The 16,754-nt window shown below is 39.5% G+C and overlaps 1 long non-coding RNA gene across 1 annotated transcript; it reads left to right on the top strand.

Moving 5' to 3' along the window:
• The first annotated feature begins 618 nt into the window (after nucleotides 1–618).
• On the top strand, nucleotides 619–16,429 carry LOC132690108 (uncharacterized). The gene is made up of 3 exons (XR_009615256.2): nucleotides 619–1,476; nucleotides 2,041–2,130; nucleotides 15,975–16,429. It is a non-coding gene; the product is annotated as an uncharacterized LOC132690108 (long non-coding RNA).
• The last annotated feature ends 325 nt before the right edge of the window (nucleotides 16,430–16,754 follow it).

The raw sequence follows: 16,754 nt of genomic DNA, 5'->3' as shown, positions 1-16,754 counted from the left end.
TGACGTTGGATATCTATCAGAGAGGAAGGTATTATTCGTTACCAACTTGACAGTTTGCCTTCTTTCTTATTCTAGGGCATATTGCCAGACTGGATAGTATTTCCTTTTAACAGCTGGCACCAAAGCAAATTAAATGAAAATGAGTAACCTGAAAAAAAAAAAGAAAAAAAGCCCCACTTTCTGAAATTGTACTAATTTATGATCATAAAGGGAACTCTTGTGTTTGAAAATAACCAACAACTCAATTGGATGTTGTGTAAAGAATCAGGAAAACAAAACAAATCTCAAGGGAGCTCATTTGTATAACTAGAAACTATCTCAAGAAAATTATTTCTTGGCATTGCGTGATACTTGGGAGCGTATTTCATACAGTCAAATTCGCACCCAGAAATAATTTGTTGTAGGAAATAAGACACCCTCCCCTCAACACATGGCTTGCGGGGAGAGAGGAATCCATCACTGATAACGACTATCACATATACAGCTTTTATGTCAGTTGCTGTATTTGTCCCTTTCCCGATGCTGTAGTTTACTGGTACTCACAATAGCTTCGAAGCACTTTTACATATCACAATTTCCCAAAAGCACGTTTAGTTCAAGAGATTGGGGGATTTGGGGTGGAAGTGAGCATTTTGGAGTGGCTGCCTTGCACACACCAGCCTCCACCCCTTTGTCTAAGCCGCCCCCTCTGTACGGTCCATCTACACTGTCTCTACCTGTTGAACTCCTACTCATCATACAAAGCCCACACAGATTGTCACCTCTTCATGGAAGTCTTTGTCATCACCACAACCAGATGTGCCGTCTGCCTCTACTGGACCGCAGAATGTTTTATAATTCACCTTTGCAACATTCTTCCTTGTATGAGAGTTAGCCTATCTTTGTTCTGGTTAGAGAGTTGTTACTTGCAAGGTAGCATGTCCAGGTTGGGAGCAGAGGGTGCCAAGCTAAGGCCCCCAGGCCAGATTCTCCCCACTGCCTAGTTTTGTGCAGCCCTTGGGATAGGAATGATTTATGTATTTGTTAATGGTTCAGAAAAAGTTAAAGGAATAATATTTCACGATACAGGAAAATGATAGGCAATTCAGATTTCATTGTCCAACACTTAATTTTTATTGAAACACAGCCGTGCTCTTTTGTTTATGTATTGCCTATGGCTGCTTTTGCACTAATACGGCAGTGTCGAATACTGATGACACAGACCGTGTGGCCCACAGAGCCTAAAGTATTTTCTGTGTGACGCTTTACGTTTGTTGACTTTTGCTTTAGAGCAGGTGTTCTATCAGCATAACTTGGAGGGCTCGTTAAACCAGACTGTTGGGCCCCACCCTTATAGTTTCTGATTCAGAAGGTCTGGGGTGGGTCCTGCGAATCTGCATCTCTAACGAGTTCCCAGGTGACCCTTCTGCTGCTGGTTGGAACCCACACTGCAAGAATCACTGGTCTAGCGGTAAAGGATGGTCTTTGAAATCACAGGTATGTCTGTAACTATTGTGTCATTTATCAAACAGCTAACCTCTCTGTATCTAAGTTCTTTCATCTGTAAAATGGGGCCATGACAAGTTGGTCAGGTTGTATGATGTCTGTGAAAGTTCCTGGAACAGGTAGTAGGAAGCCAATAAACAGCTGTTTGTTTCCTTCCCTCCTTCCTTCCCCTCCTTCCTTCTTTTCCTTCTCCTCACCCTTTCTGAGCAGGAACAGTGCGTGTTCGCTCACTGACTCTGACTGAATTGCCTTTCTTCATGAGGCTGCTTGGGAATTTTACAGCAGTGGACAACTCATGATGTGTTTCCTTGAAATAAGGTCCTTTCATGTAACTCAGACAAGTCAGGCAGGGAAAACCATTCTTACGTAATTTACTTAAGCATATACCGTGCCTAAGTTTCTTCACTAAGGGACAAAATTAAGATGGAGGTCTAAAAAAGAGATAGTCTGTCTACTTCTGAGAAGTTTTCAGGATAAAGGCAGAGGACAGGGTTTAAAAAATTAATGGCTGCCCTTTAGTTAATTGTAATCAGGTGGTTTTGTCTTTCTTCCCAGGAGGAATGATAAAGGGCAAGTACTTTAGGAACAAAACCATGCTGACATCTTCAAGGAACCAGATAGGAGTGCCCCCAAAGAACTATATAGGTGATTTGAAAGGAGCTTTTTTTTCTTGAGCCGGGCTTTAAAACCACAGTTAAATTAAGCACACAAAAATACTAACTTTTCCCTAGGAATATTTTTCTTTGGAACTTAGCCGTTCCTGCTTTCATAAAAGGGTTATGAGAATCAAGTGAGATAATTAATATAATTGTATTTGAAAATTGTAAAGTACTGTGTAAATGTGAGGGAAATCAGGTTTCCCACATTAAGCCGCAGCGTAATTAGGGGAGAAAGAGCGCAATTTCTTGGATGACTAGCAGAGGCTGCAGAGGATTAAGGGGGTGCTGGAGGACCCCACTTCTTTCCATCTTAGCCCCGGGGAATGTATGCACCTTAATTTACCTGTTAAGCTAATTATAGAGAAGGCCTTTTAACCTTCTTGCTCTCAAATTTCTTACTTTCTTTCTCTACATGTGGCAGAACTGGAAAGAGGAATTAACCTCACGGGTTGCCTCCACCAGGGCACAAAACCTCAGTTGTTTGCTCCCCTTAGGCCCGGTTAGAAAGGGTACTTTTCCACTTCACCTTTACATTTTTGCCCTAGCGCCCCCCTTCCCATGATCTCTTTGACTTCTTCAGCCGTGGTGACATTTGCAAATCATGTTGTTGCATGTTCAGTAACCTCCTTCTACTGTCCAAAAACACGTTTTCAGGCATTGGTGTGCGAGTATATGCTTACCAACTAGCTCTCCGGGAACATGTATGGAGGTCTGTACTCAACATGACTGATTTAAAGGACGTGTAGCACACACTTTACAGCTGGAGACAAACGACACGCTATTCCTCATTGTAAATTCCATAAAGCCATCCGATTTTCACAGCATGCGTTTGTTGATTTGTGTCGAATTCTTGTATCCGTATCCAACCTAGGGTTGCCACTGGTCAGCAAGTGTAGTTTTGACATAAATCCAAAAATTGGTTGGTTGATGTTTTCCTTCATGTTTATTAGTAGGATACAACTGACAGACATAGGGGATGTTCGTCCGTGATATGAACGACTCCTTTGCTGAACTGGATAATAGCAGTGAATACTGGAAGAATTTTTCCTTCATTTTTTATGGGATTATGACTACAGAAACAATACACGTTTAATTTCATTTGCATGATTGTTATTTGCATTTGCTCCATCACTTCCTTAAGCCTAGATGATCAGTGAAATGATGAATCAAGTCCTGATCTGTAGCACTTACCGATTTCTGTGGTGTAAATGCTCCTAATGCTAGGAACTTGGGCTCTGACTTGGGACTTAGGTGTAGGGTATGGGCCTTCAGATGGGGTATCGGGGTCTCCCTGGCTTGCCCTCACCTCCAGTGTCTGCCCTCCAAGTTGGGAGTGTCAGCTAAATTTTCAACGTTTGCTACCTGTTCTTTGCTAATTTTACCTCTTTTTGCTTATTTCTTTCAACTTTAGAGGTGGGGTTTTGGATATATCATTCTTAGGGGTTTCTCATATTTTAAACATTGCAGAGAATTTTGAACACTGTATAGAGGGAGAAAATGAAAAGCAGTCACAATCTAATTTCTCAAGATGTTGATGTAGTTCTATTGGTTGCTTTTTTGATACACTCAGATATAAATCTCACACTTTCCTTCTTTAACCAAATTAGGATCATAGTATACATTCATTTTTAAAGCATTTTTTAAAATCAAAGTATGCCATATATGCTGAAAAGTGCACAGATCAGTAAACTATTTCTATATGAGAATACCCCCATAAACACCACCTGGGTAAGGTAGTGGAATTTGGAGAGGTAGCGGTCTCTCTGAAGCCCCTCATTAAGCCCCCTGCAAATCTGTCTCCTCGCCCTTTTGTCCAAAGTTAAAGGCTATCCTATCAGGTACTGTAAGTTAATTTTGTGATTATTGGGCTTTACCTTATAATTAGAAGCCTATGGACTCTATTCTTCTGTATCTGGTTTCCCTTTCTTAGCCTTATGTTTGGGATTCATTTCTGTTGTTGTGTGTAGAATTTATGCATTTGCACTGAAGTTTTTTCTCATTATATGCATCTACCATAATCTATTTATCCACTCTACTTTTGATGGATGTCTGGGTTGTTTCCAGTTTGCATCTATTTCGAATGATGTTGTTATGAACGTTCTTTTAATATGTTGGTTAGCGCATATGTGCCCTCATTTCCATTGGGTAATCACTACGAGTGAAGTTTCTGTGCACCCATCTACCTGCAGATGTCAGCTGTAGGTCGCATACCTACAGTTTCAGGAGATGATGCCAGGCTGTTTTCCTCCGTGCTGGTGACCATTTATACTCCCCTCGGTGGTGTAGGACACTTCCCGTTACCTCCCGCTCTCACCAACACTTGGCATTGTCCGTGTGCTTTTGAACTTTTTAAAACACAATATCACACTGTGTTTATTTGTGTTATTGTCTCATTGTTATTTGTTTCATTATTTTTAATGGCCATATGCAGTTTACGGTGTAGAGCAGGGATAGCAAACTTTTTCTGTAAAGGGCCAGAGAGTAAATATCTTCAGCTTGGTAGGCCACACAGTCTGTTGCAACTACTCAACTCTGCCATGGTAGCACAAAGGCAGCTATAGACAACATGTAAATGAATGAGTGTGGGTGACTGTGTCCCAATAAAACCTTATTTATAAAAACAAGTGTTGGGCCAGTCTTGGCCCTTGGGCCATAGTTTGCAAATCTCCGGTATTTAGTTTCCTGATTATAATACTTTTCAAACTTGTTTTTAATCAGAAAAAAAGAAAACTTAAACCTGCAATAAACATCATCTATTTGTTTAATACCTACTGCGAGCCAAACACTGTGCTTAGTTTTGGGAATCTGGTTGCATATCACTTGCTGACAAATTCTTCGTGGATCCTATGTTCTAATTAGGGTAGACTGGTGATTACTATCCCTGCCCTCCAACAAGAAGTGAATCTTTTTTCTAAAATTTTTTAATTTTTTTATGTTTATTTATTCTTGAGAGAGACAGAGTGGAGGGACAGAGAGAGAGGGAGACACAGAATCTGAAGCGGGCTCCAGGCTCTGAACTGTCAGCACTGAACCCGACACAGGGCTCGAACTCACAAACCGCGAGATCATGACCGGAGCCCAGGTCGGACGCTCAACCGACTGAGCCACCCAGGTGCCCCCCGAAAAAGTGAACCTTGACTGAAACTCACTATGTAGAACGGATAAAAGCAGAACTGTTTGACTCAGAAATATTGAACTCAGAGTCCTAACAATGTGGCCACTTTCTGGCCCCAGTAGTTCCCCGTGTGTTCAATGCTAGGGCTCTACTGATCACAGCTTGAAAACCATGACGAGACTATCAATTGTAGCATTCTGACAGTCTTTTGTTATTATATCACTGCTTTGAATTTTTTTGTACATAAATCTTTGATCACGTTATTTCTACAATAGATTTCTAGCAGAGAATTTAGGAGGTCAAAGGATGTAACTATTTTGAAGGCTCTTGCTCTATTTTGCCAAAACATTTTTCAGTTTGTGCTACCATGAGCAGTGTGATAGGAGCTGTATCTCACCTTTGCCAATATCCAGGATTGGCATTTAAAAAGCATTTGCAAATTTTATAGGTGGAAAATATACATTTCAATTCACATTTCTTTGATTAGTTGAGTGCCAAGCATTTTTTTTATATTTAGTAATCATTTGCATTTTCCCCCTCTGAATTGATGAGAATAGGACATTTTGAGCACAATGGAAATAGAGTTTTGAAAAGAAATGAACAAATCACCTTTTTTCCTCAGATACCAGACTTTGAATTGGAATGGGGTCATGGTCAAGAAAAGCCCATTTCTGTAGAACTCCCCTTGTTATACAAGCGTGTATTTTACTCCAGATACATTAATGTTCTTAATTTGATAAAATATAATATTACTTTTTGAATGTTTAAAACACTATTTGCAATTTTACAGGTACAGAGTCAAGTGTGAGAGAGAAACAGCGTGGTGTCAGATGGTGAAAAATGGAACTAGATGTAATGAAAGTAACAAGGTGTGTGTGATGGCCTGAATGTTTGTGTCCCCCAACCCCTTTCAAATTCATATGCTGAAGCCTAACCCCCCAATGTTATGGTGTTTGGAGGTCGGATATTCAGGGAGGTAATTAGGTCATGGGGGTGGACATTCACGAATAGGATTAGTGTCCTTTTAAGAAGAGATAGGCGGGACGTCTAGGTGGTTCAGTTGGTTGAGCATCCGACTTCAGCTCAGGTCATGATCTCAGTTTGTGAGTTCAAGACCCACATCGGGCTCTCTGCTTTCAGAGCAGAGCCTGCTTCAGATCCTCCGTCCCTCCTGGCCCCCTCTCTTTGTCCCTTCCCTGCTCATACTCTCTTTGAAAAATGAATAAACATTTAAAAAAAAAAAAAAAGAAGAGATATCAGAGAGATGATCTCTTTCTGCTCTCCACCTTTTGAGGATTCAAGGTGAATCTTGTCTGCACGGAAGCAGGAATGCCTTCACCAGACAGTGGGTCTGCCTGCACCTTGATCTTGGACTAACCATCCTCCAAAACTGTACGAAATTGATTTTTGTTGTTTAAGCCGTCCAGCCTATGGTATTCTGACTGAGATAGAAATTTGGATTAGTCAATGTAGCTTATAACAAAAAAGCTAAGAAAGAGAGTTATCATAAGATATTAGCTCACACTTACAGAGACAGAGAAGTCCCACAACCTGCCGTCTGCAAGCTGGAGAGCCAGGAAAGCTGGTGGTGTAGTCCGAATGCCTGAGAGTCAGAGAACCGAGGGTATAGGTTCAAGTCCAGATCCAAAGGTCTGAGAATGAGGAGCACTGAAGCAGGAGAAGATCGATGTTTCAGCGTAAGCAGTCAGGCAGAGAGTGAATCCCACCTTCCTCCACCTTTTTGTTCTATTCAGGCCCTTAATGGATTGGGTGGTGCCCACACACAGCGGGGAGGGCCATCTGCTTTGCTACCGTCTCAGCACATGCTTCCCTCACCCGACTCACCCTGCCTGTTTCATTCCTGCTCCCAGCTCAGAGTTCTTGAACGTCCTCAGGGAAGCCTCACCTGATCCCTGAGATTAGGTCAGGGCCCCAGTTCTGTGAACTCCCTGACCCTTCACTTCTCTGGCATCATCACAATGGTAATTAAATAACCAGTTGTGCAGCTCAACCTTTGATGTCTGTATTATGGTTTCCATGTCAATTAGGGGAGAACCAACTGGAAGGCAGAGTCAGAGAAGTTTTATTGCCCACATACCACACCTCATACCCTACCTGTTAGATAACGTCCCAGTCCAAATATTGGGGAGAGAGAGAGAGAAAGAGGAAGGGAGAGAGGGAGAGGGACTCATGTATATATTTTTAAGCTGCATTTCTCTTTTTTCCTCTGATTCTGACCCCAGTGGAGAAAACATTATCAAGGGTGACAAGATACATTACCTTGTTGTCGCTACCTTTGTCCCTAATTCTGGGACATCCCTTCCCTCCACCTTCTTGTGAGCTTTTGGCTCTCTGTCTTCAGCGTCTGGCCTGAAATGCCATAGAAACTGGATTTTTAACATCCTAGTGCTTGATTACGCCCCACCCATTATTTCCCAAAGGTGTGTGGGAAACCATCACCAAGGGAAGGGTAACGAGCCAAAGGGTTATCACCTGGTGGCTGTGTTCACCAGACAAAAGAAACACAAGGTGGGTGGTGGGATAGTGAAACATGACCTAATCCTGGAGTTGCTGGGACTAGACCCCTGATACCTAGCTGTAGAATATTTCACCAGTTACTCTGAAGTCGTAGGCTCATACCATTAGGCCAGAGATAGGCTGTAAATCCCATGAGTGTGGGGACCCTGGGAGTCTTGCCTACTTCTCTGTCCTAGTGTCCTCACAGTGGTCTAGCTCATAAATTTGTACCCGGTAAACATTTGTTAGGTGTGTGGAGGAATTAAATGTTTATTCAATTTAAATGTTTATTTATTTTGAGAGAAAGAGAGAGAGACAGAATCCCAAGCATACTCTGTGCTGTTAGCCCAGAACCTGATGCGAGGCTTGATCTCACGAATGGTGAGATCATGACCTGAGCCGAAATCAAGAGTCGGGTGCTTAACCGAGCGAGCCACCCAGGTGCCATGACTTTCCATTTAGAATTTATTTTAGTGTAGACCATGATTTAGAGAACTAGCCTTATTTTCCCCACCAGTGATCTGTCTGTAACTTCAGTGGTGAATGTCGAATAATTTATCCTTTTCGTATGGACTTAAACCACTACACTTACTGTATGCTAACCTTGTATCTGTACTTGGTGCTTTCTGTTCTATTCTGTTTGTGAATCTGTTGGTCTATTTGATCCCATCACCATCACCCTTTTAGAAATTGTCCCTGATTATGTTTTCCCAGTAGCCAATAGTAAATTTACTTATTTTTATAGAAGGATCTTATTTTCATAGATTGTGCAAGAAGATAGTGCTTGAATATCCTTAAAGCTCAGAGTCAAAATCACAGAATTTTATGATACTGCATTCTGTTAATGTACTCCAGTTAATGTATACAGCACAGCTAGTCATTTTATTTCCAATTGTGGTGTCATATTTAAAAAAAAAATACGGAATATATTAAAAGTACATTCTACTGAAAGTGCCTGTTTACCACGTTAAAGGAACTTTCAGCAGCTCGCAACAATGTCCTTTTCTTTCTCTGGACAATGGTGAGTGAGCTGGAAGAATCTTGACCTTCTGGTCTTCTAGAGAAGACTAGGAAGCAAAAGAAATTGTAGAATACATCATGCATTTCTGGAACGTCTCCTCCTTCCTCATTACTAATTTTCAAAATCTGCTTGGCTATTCTCACTCCTTTATTATTCCTGATAAACCTTACAATTATTGTGTCAAATTCTGAAAGGGAAATCCTGCTGATATTTTGACTAGAATTGAATTACATTTAAAGATTAATTTGGGGAATTTTCAGGTCTTTGAAATATTGAATGTTTTCATCCGGGAGCATGATATGCTTTTTTTTTTTCTTACTCTGTTGTCTTCGATGCCATTTAATAGCATTTTTAGACTCATATGAGTCCTGCATCCTCCCTCTGTTCCTCCCTCTCTTTTTCCCTCCTTCTCTCTCATCTTGATTGTAAGTGGATGTTTTTTCCCCCACTAACTTTTCAAAACGAGCTATTTACTTAAAAAATAATTATCGGCGTCTGGTTGGCTCAGTCAGTGAAGTGTTTGACTTCAGCTCAGGTCATGATCTCATGGTTCATGGGTTTGAGCCCCACGTAGGGCTCTGTGCTGACAGCTCAGAGCCTGGAGTCTGCTTTGGATTCTGGGTCTCCATCTCTCTTCTCTGCCCCTCCCCCACTCATGCTCTGTCTGTCTTTCTCTCTCAAAAATAAATAAACATTAAAAGTATTTTTAAAAAATTAAAAAAAAATCAAGTGCTTGCATAGTGAGTGGCAGTCTCATTCTGAGTAATCCAAGCCATTTACTTAAATGTGGTAGAATAAATATAACATAAAATTTAACATTTGAAGCATTTTTAAGTGTATAGTTTAGTGCAATCAGGTGTATTCACATCGTTGCCCAAGAACCCCTGCTAGCCATCTTCATAACTGTTCCTCGTCGCAGACGGAAACTCTGCCTCAAGCCATTGTCTTTTGAGTAACCAGTGTGATCAGACATTTTAGAAAACTCTGCTATTAGTCTCAGTCATTTTACAATGGATTTTTTGGTCCATTTTCAAGGTATATATTGTGTTGTATGCAAATATAGATAAGTCTGCCTCCTTTTTTAGGCAAGGCCTCATTTACTTTTCTTGCATTATTACAGTGGTACGTGGAACTTCTACCATAATCCTAAATAGCAGAAGTGATTATGGACCTCTTTGTCTTGTCTATCTTAATGAGATTGCCTTTAGCATTTTTAAATCTTTTTAAAAACATGTTTATTTATTTTTGAAAGAGAGAGAGAAAGAGCACACATGTGCAAGTGGGTGGGGGCAGAAACAGGAGGGCACAGAGGCTCCAAAGTGGGTCCCACGCTGACAAGCAGAGAGCCCGATGCAGGCTTGACCTCAGGAGCTGTGAGATCATGACTTGAGCTAAAGTTGGACTCTTAACCAAAGGAGCCACCCAGGCACCCTAGCATTTTTTTAAATGATATGTATACTGTTACTTGGTGGCCGACCGTTTGATAAGGGTATTCTTTGCTAAATTATAGAAGTGTATTTCAATCCCTATTTTGTTGGGAAATTTTTTATTAATCAGGGATAGATACTCTATCTTATAAAATACTTTTCTACCTTTATTGAAGTGGGCAAAATTTTTACTATTTAGCCCTAGTAACATGGAACTATTTTTGCATTCTTTTTTTTTTTTAATTTTTTTTTAACGTTTATTTATTTTTTTGAGACAGAGAGAGACAGAGCATAAACAGGGGAGGGTCAGAGAGAGGGAGACACAGAATCTGAAACAGGCTCCAGGCTCTGAGCGGTCAGCACAGAGCCCGACGCGGGGCTCGAACTCACGGACCGCGAGATCATGACCTGAGCCGAAGTCGGCTGCTTAACCGACTGAGCCACCCAGGTGCCCCTATTTTTGCATTCTTAAACTTCATTTTGTTGTAGCTCTGATTCTCTTAATATGCCACTTTGTTAGGTTTGTTTAAATGTTACTTGGAATTTTAGGGCTATACTTAAAAGTGAGATTTCTGAGAGAGGAATTTTATTTTTTTATTCTTAAGGTTTCCTATTGGTATTTTCTCTCTCTCATTTCTGTTTAAATTTTATCTTCTGTTTAATTGGCCATTTCCAAGAATTAGTTCTCAGATATAGGAGTTCTGCTATATTTTCTAAGTATTAGTTTCTCCTTACTGTAATCACTTACTTCTTTTTCTATAGGTTTATAGCTTCCTATGTTGAATGTTTTATTATTTCTTGTTTAATAATGAAAGAATTTAAGACTATGAATATTCATCTGAATACAGCTTTGACTGCCTTCTGTGAAATTTGCTATTTGTTGTGCTTGGAGCTATTTTCTAAATTGTGTCAATATATAGATTTTACTTCCAACCTGACCCAGGAGCTATTTTGTAAAGAGTTTAAACTTTTCTGGTGATAGAGTGGTGAGAAAACAGGCCTGTACAAATTCTATTTTTGAAAAATTTCTGAGATTTTCTTTGTAGATAAATAGAAAATGGGTATTTTCTAGGTATACCTAATTTATTTAAAACAGGAAGTCTGTTAGTTTACTTTTTTTGTCAGTTCTTCCTTGAAAATTTTATAGCAATTGCTTTATGTGTTTTTATGCCAGTACATAAAGGGTCTTGACCATTGCATGCTTATTGGTTCTGCCTTTACCAGGTGGTTGCATTTTGTGTGACGGGAGTGTTCCTGAAGACCTTGCAAATCCAAGATTGATTTTCCATTGGAATAAATGTAAAGCGTGTGGGAGAGGGTATTCTTGGTGTGCATAAATCATTAAGAGTTGTGGTGTATTTTTGCTTTAATGATTCTTTGTTTTTCAGCGTTCTTCTGATATGAATTTCAAAAGGTGTAGTATATCATAATGGCTTGTTTTTTAAGTTTAGTTACTTATTTTGAGAGAGAGAGAGAGAGAGAGAGAGAGAAAGAACGAGTAGGGGAGGGGCAGAGAGAGAAGGAGAGAGAAAATCCGAAACAGGCTCCACACTGCCAGCACAGAGCCCAACGCAGGGCTCAAACTCATGAACCATGAGATCATGACTTGAAATGAAATCAATTCATGCGCTTAACTGACTGAGCCACCCAGGTGCCCTTAGCTTCCATTTTAAAGTTTTTGGGGTTACCATTTGTATTATTATTTAACAAACATTCTTTTAAATATACAAATAGTTTAACATTCAAGTTTTACAATTACTTTTTACTATAGGCTTATTTTTACTGTGTATTATAGTAAAGTAATAAGTATCCACTAAAGTCATCTGCAGAACTTCTAGCATTTAGCAGCAATATGGGTCCCAGGATAATGACAGACGATAGTCAAAGGGTCTATTTGTTTTCTGCTAACATGGTGCCATCATGTGGCAACATCAGTCATCATCCTTCCCATCCTCACTGTCAAAACAAACCCTATGTAATATACATGCCGGGCTGTGTTCTAAGTACTTTAAATATATTAACTCATTTAATACTCGTGACATCGTCTAAGATGGTGATTATTATGATTCCCACTTCATAGATGAAGAAGCCAAGACACAAGTAGATAAAGCAACTTGTCCAGGTTACAGAGCTTGTAAATGGTGTCGCTTGTAAACAGCAGGATTAAAACACACACAGCCTGGCTCTGGAGTCCGCAGTCCTAAGTGCCATGCTATTTCACTGTTTACAATTCACTTGGTTGGAAAGCTCTGTAATATTGCTGTTTTTCAAGAACTGAAAATGCTGGGCTTTGTATTATTTCAAATTTTGCACATAAAGTACACTTTTTTAATTAGTTTTTTTAAATTTTTCATTTAAATTTTAGTTAGCCAACACACTGCAATATTGGTTTCAAGTTTCAGTGCAATATACAGTTCAGTGCTTCATCACTTACATACAACATCCAGTGCTGATAAAGTACAATTTGCTTAAGGTGTTTATATCCTGCTATTTAACTTACCTAATTCAAAATCACACACAATGTAACTATACTGTTTTTGCTAAATTGCATTACAGAAAGCTTGCCTGAGTTTATATCTATATTATAATCTTACTACCATTATTAAAAAGCAATCTTTGTCAGCAAGGGGAAATGTAAAACAACTTGTTGTTTTCATTTGCATCTCTTACTGAATTAAAAATAACTTTTTTGACCTTTAGTGTCTCTTCTGTAGATTTCCTGCATATGTCAATTTTTCTTCTGGGGTGTGAGTATTTTGCTCTTTGATTTCTGAAAATTCTTTCTGTTTTAAAGATGCCAACCAATCCTTCAAATTTAAAGCACCGTGACATAACAGTACAGTTGTGTTTGGTATGATTCTGAATTATGTTTGTTGTAATTTTTTTGTTTGCCTTTATCTCTGAATTTTCTTTCTGAGTTTTTATTCAGTTAATAGAAAATTTACATTTTTATGTTATCAACTCAGTTGCTGATTCCCTTTGTGATTTATTACATAAGCATTCCTCCTACCTCAAGAGGTTGATAAATGTTTAATAATACTTGTTCTCTTTTTTTAATGATACAGTCTTGTTTCCTTTAACTCTTTATTCCAGCTGGGATTTCTGTTTGTGTGCGGCAAAAAGAGAAATTCTTGGAGTGAATCTTTACATTCCTCTTGCAGTTGTCAGTTCATTGTGCTAACGCAATTTATTAAAATCACTAGATCTGATTTTAGGTACACCTTTAATTAAATTGATGTACGTGGTAGATCCCATCTCTCAGTTATTGGTTCTGTTCTACCAATTCCCTTTGTCTATTTTCATGTGATATCACACTGTTTATTGCACCTTGAGATAGTGGTCAGGGCTGGTCTGACTCCACTGGTATTTTCTTCACCGGCCAGATTTATCCTCCCACTTTTATTTAAAAGTTAGTTTGCAGAGGCATTTAGAGCATGGGCACTGGAGCCAGCCTTCTCAAGTTCAAAACCCAAAAACCTCAGGCGGGTTGCGTAACCTCTCTCTCTGCCTCAGTTTCCTCACTTGCAAGTAACAGCAGGTATCTTCTAGGAGAACAATAGTAGTATCTTCTGCGTGGGGCGACGGTGAGGGTTCATGGAGCCATGGACCGTATCAGAACTGACACCTGCTGCAGGGAGAAGTAGGAGCTCTCGACTCACCAGTCGCCCCGGGCCTGTGACATCGCAAACGGGGATTAACGTGTACAGACTGCTTACTCCTCACACCGCTTTCTGAGAGCACTTACTGGCTTATATCCTTTATTTTAGTCAGTTAGTCAACGTTCGATACATTAGAAACTACTAGAGCATTCTGAAAAGTGAGGGCTTGCAGACCAGCACAAGATGGTTACTTTTGCTTCCTTATCAAGCACATGCTGTTCATGGACAAATTTGGAACTCAGTCTTCTTTCCTTATCTCTCAAGGCTGGATAACTATTAACAGAACTTACCAGATAAATATTTGTAGCTTTCTTCGTAGGCCACACATAATTTTCATTTAGATGCTTCACAGATACTGTAGTTCTTTTGTTATTATTATGGATTGGATTACTTTTTAAAATGTTTTCAGACTCATTATTACTAGTATTAGAGTTATAGTTTTTTTGAATATATGTTTTAACAAGCCACTTTACTCTTTTTCCTTTTCCTTTCACTGCTTCTCCTGAATTATTTTCCTTATTATCATTCCCCCATCGTTGTCTGGTTTACCAACTATACTTTCTTTTTCTATTTTTTTTAGCATCTTCCTTAAATTTTTCATGACATATTTGACTTAGGTTTAAAGTTAATGAATGTCTTCGTCCTCTTCCCGACCTTAAGAAGACCTTAAAATGGTTTATTCTAATCTCCCCTGTCATCTTCCATATTTTTATTATTTACTGGCTCCATCTTACTTTTTTTTTTTTTTAACACTTTTTGAAATACTTACAGTTTCACAGGAAGTTGCAAAGATAGTACAGAGAGATCCCTGTATCGTCCACCCGTTCCCTCTAAAAGTTACATCTTTTTTTATCGTTAATTTTTTAATGTTTATTTATTTTTGAGAGAGAGAGAGACAGAGTATGAGCAGGAGAGGGAAACAGAATCCGAAGCAGGCTCCGGGCTCTGAGCCAGGAGCCTGACATGGGCCTCAAACCCACGAACTGCGAGATCACGACCTGAGACGAAGTCAGATGCTTAACTGACTGAACCACCCAGGCGCCCCTAAAAGTTACATCTTATGTAACTATAGTGCGATATCAAAAACAGGAAGTTGACACTGGTTCAATGTCTGTTTGCAGTTCTGGGTCGTTTTCTCACGTGTGTAGATTTGTGTGACCAGCACCACAATCAAGATACGGAACTGACCCACCATCGCAAAGATCTCCCTTGTGATATTCCCTTTAGTCTTACTGTCACCCCCGCTCTTTCACCAGCAACCACGAATCTGTTCTCTATCTCAATAACTGTCTCGCTTTGAGAATGTCATATAAATGGGATCATACAGCATGAGACCTTCTGAAGTTGGCTCTTTTCACATAGCATAGTGTACCTGAGATCTCTCCATGTTGTTGAGTGTATCAATAGTTCATTCCTCTTTATTGCTAAGTAGTATACCACCATTTTGTTTTATTCCCCCAACATTTGTGGTTATTGTTGTTATTACTCTTAGGTTTATTGATGTGCTTGCCACTTTCCCTACTTACCATTATTTCTTGCATCTCTCTACTTCCTTCTGAGTTCAATTTCCTACTTTGTAAAAATACTACAGCCTTTAGTTAAGTCTTTCAGTGGGGGTTTGTTAGTGCTAAGTTCTTTCCATCTTTGTTTATCAAAAATTATCCTTTATCCCCCTTACTCTGAATGGTAGTTCAGATGGATAGATTTTTCTAGATTCGAAGTTATTTTTTCACAAAACTTTGAGGATATCCCATCAGACTTCTGTTGCTGTCAAAAAGTCCCATCAATCTAATTATTGTCTATTTACAGGTAATTTTGTTGACTTTCTTTTGCTGAATACCTAACCCCCTGCTCCCTCCACAGCTTTTTAAGGTTTTCTTGTTGCCTTTTCACTTCCACAGTCTTAGCATGCTTTAAATTGTGAATTTATTTTTATTTATCCTCTTCTAATCTTAGAACAAATTTCTGAAATAAAGAGTTATGATTTTAAGTACTGAAAATTCTTAGCCAATATTTATTTATGTATTTATGTATGTATGTATGTATGTATGTATGTGTTTATTTATTCATTCTTAATGTTTATTTTTGAAGGACAGAATGTGAGCGGGAGAGAGACAGAGAGACACAGAATCCGAAGCAGGCTCCAGGCTTTGAGCTGTCAGCACAGAGCCCCATGTGGGGCTCGAACTCATGAGCTGTGAGATCATGATCCTAGCTGAAGTCGGCCGTCCAACCGACTGAGCTGCCCAGGCATCCCAGTCAGCATACCCTCTTCCCTATATTCTTTCTCTGAAGTCAAGAACAATTTATGTACAATAAAATTCACCTCATTTAGACAGAATGTTTGGTGTATGTTGACATCCATGATCATGTAACCACCGCTAGCATCTGTAACAGGGTATTTCCACTGTCCCAAGAAGTTCTTCTGTCTCCTTTGTAGTTGATGCCCTGTTTCCACCCCATCCCCTGACAACCATTCATCTGATTGATGTCTATAGTTTAACCTTTTCCAGATCATCATATAAATGGAATCATACTGTGTAGAACCTTTGTGTCTGGCTTTTTTTTTTTTTTCCCCTCAGCATAATGCACTCGAGCTTTGTTGATACTGTTGCCTGTGTAGTTCCTTCCTTCTTATTCCGATGTAGTATTTCATTGTAAGACTCCACCACCATTTATGTATTCACCGGTCGATGGGCATTCAGGTTGTTTCCTGGTTTGGGCCGTTATGAATTAGGCTGCCATAAACGTTGGTGAACAGGTCTTTGAGGGACAAATGTTTCATTTCTCTTGGGTAAATATCTGGGGTTGAAATTGATGGGTCATATGGCAATTGTGTGTGTGATTTTATAGGAAACGGTCAAACTGTTT

This window comes from Panthera onca, chromosome E2 (assembly GCF_046562875.1).
Source record: "Panthera onca isolate mPanOnc1 chromosome E2, mPanOnc1 haplotype 2, whole genome shotgun sequence".
NCBI lineage: Eukaryota > Metazoa > Chordata > Mammalia > Carnivora > Felidae > Panthera > Panthera onca.
This window is presented reverse-complemented; position numbering and strand designations above follow the sequence as displayed.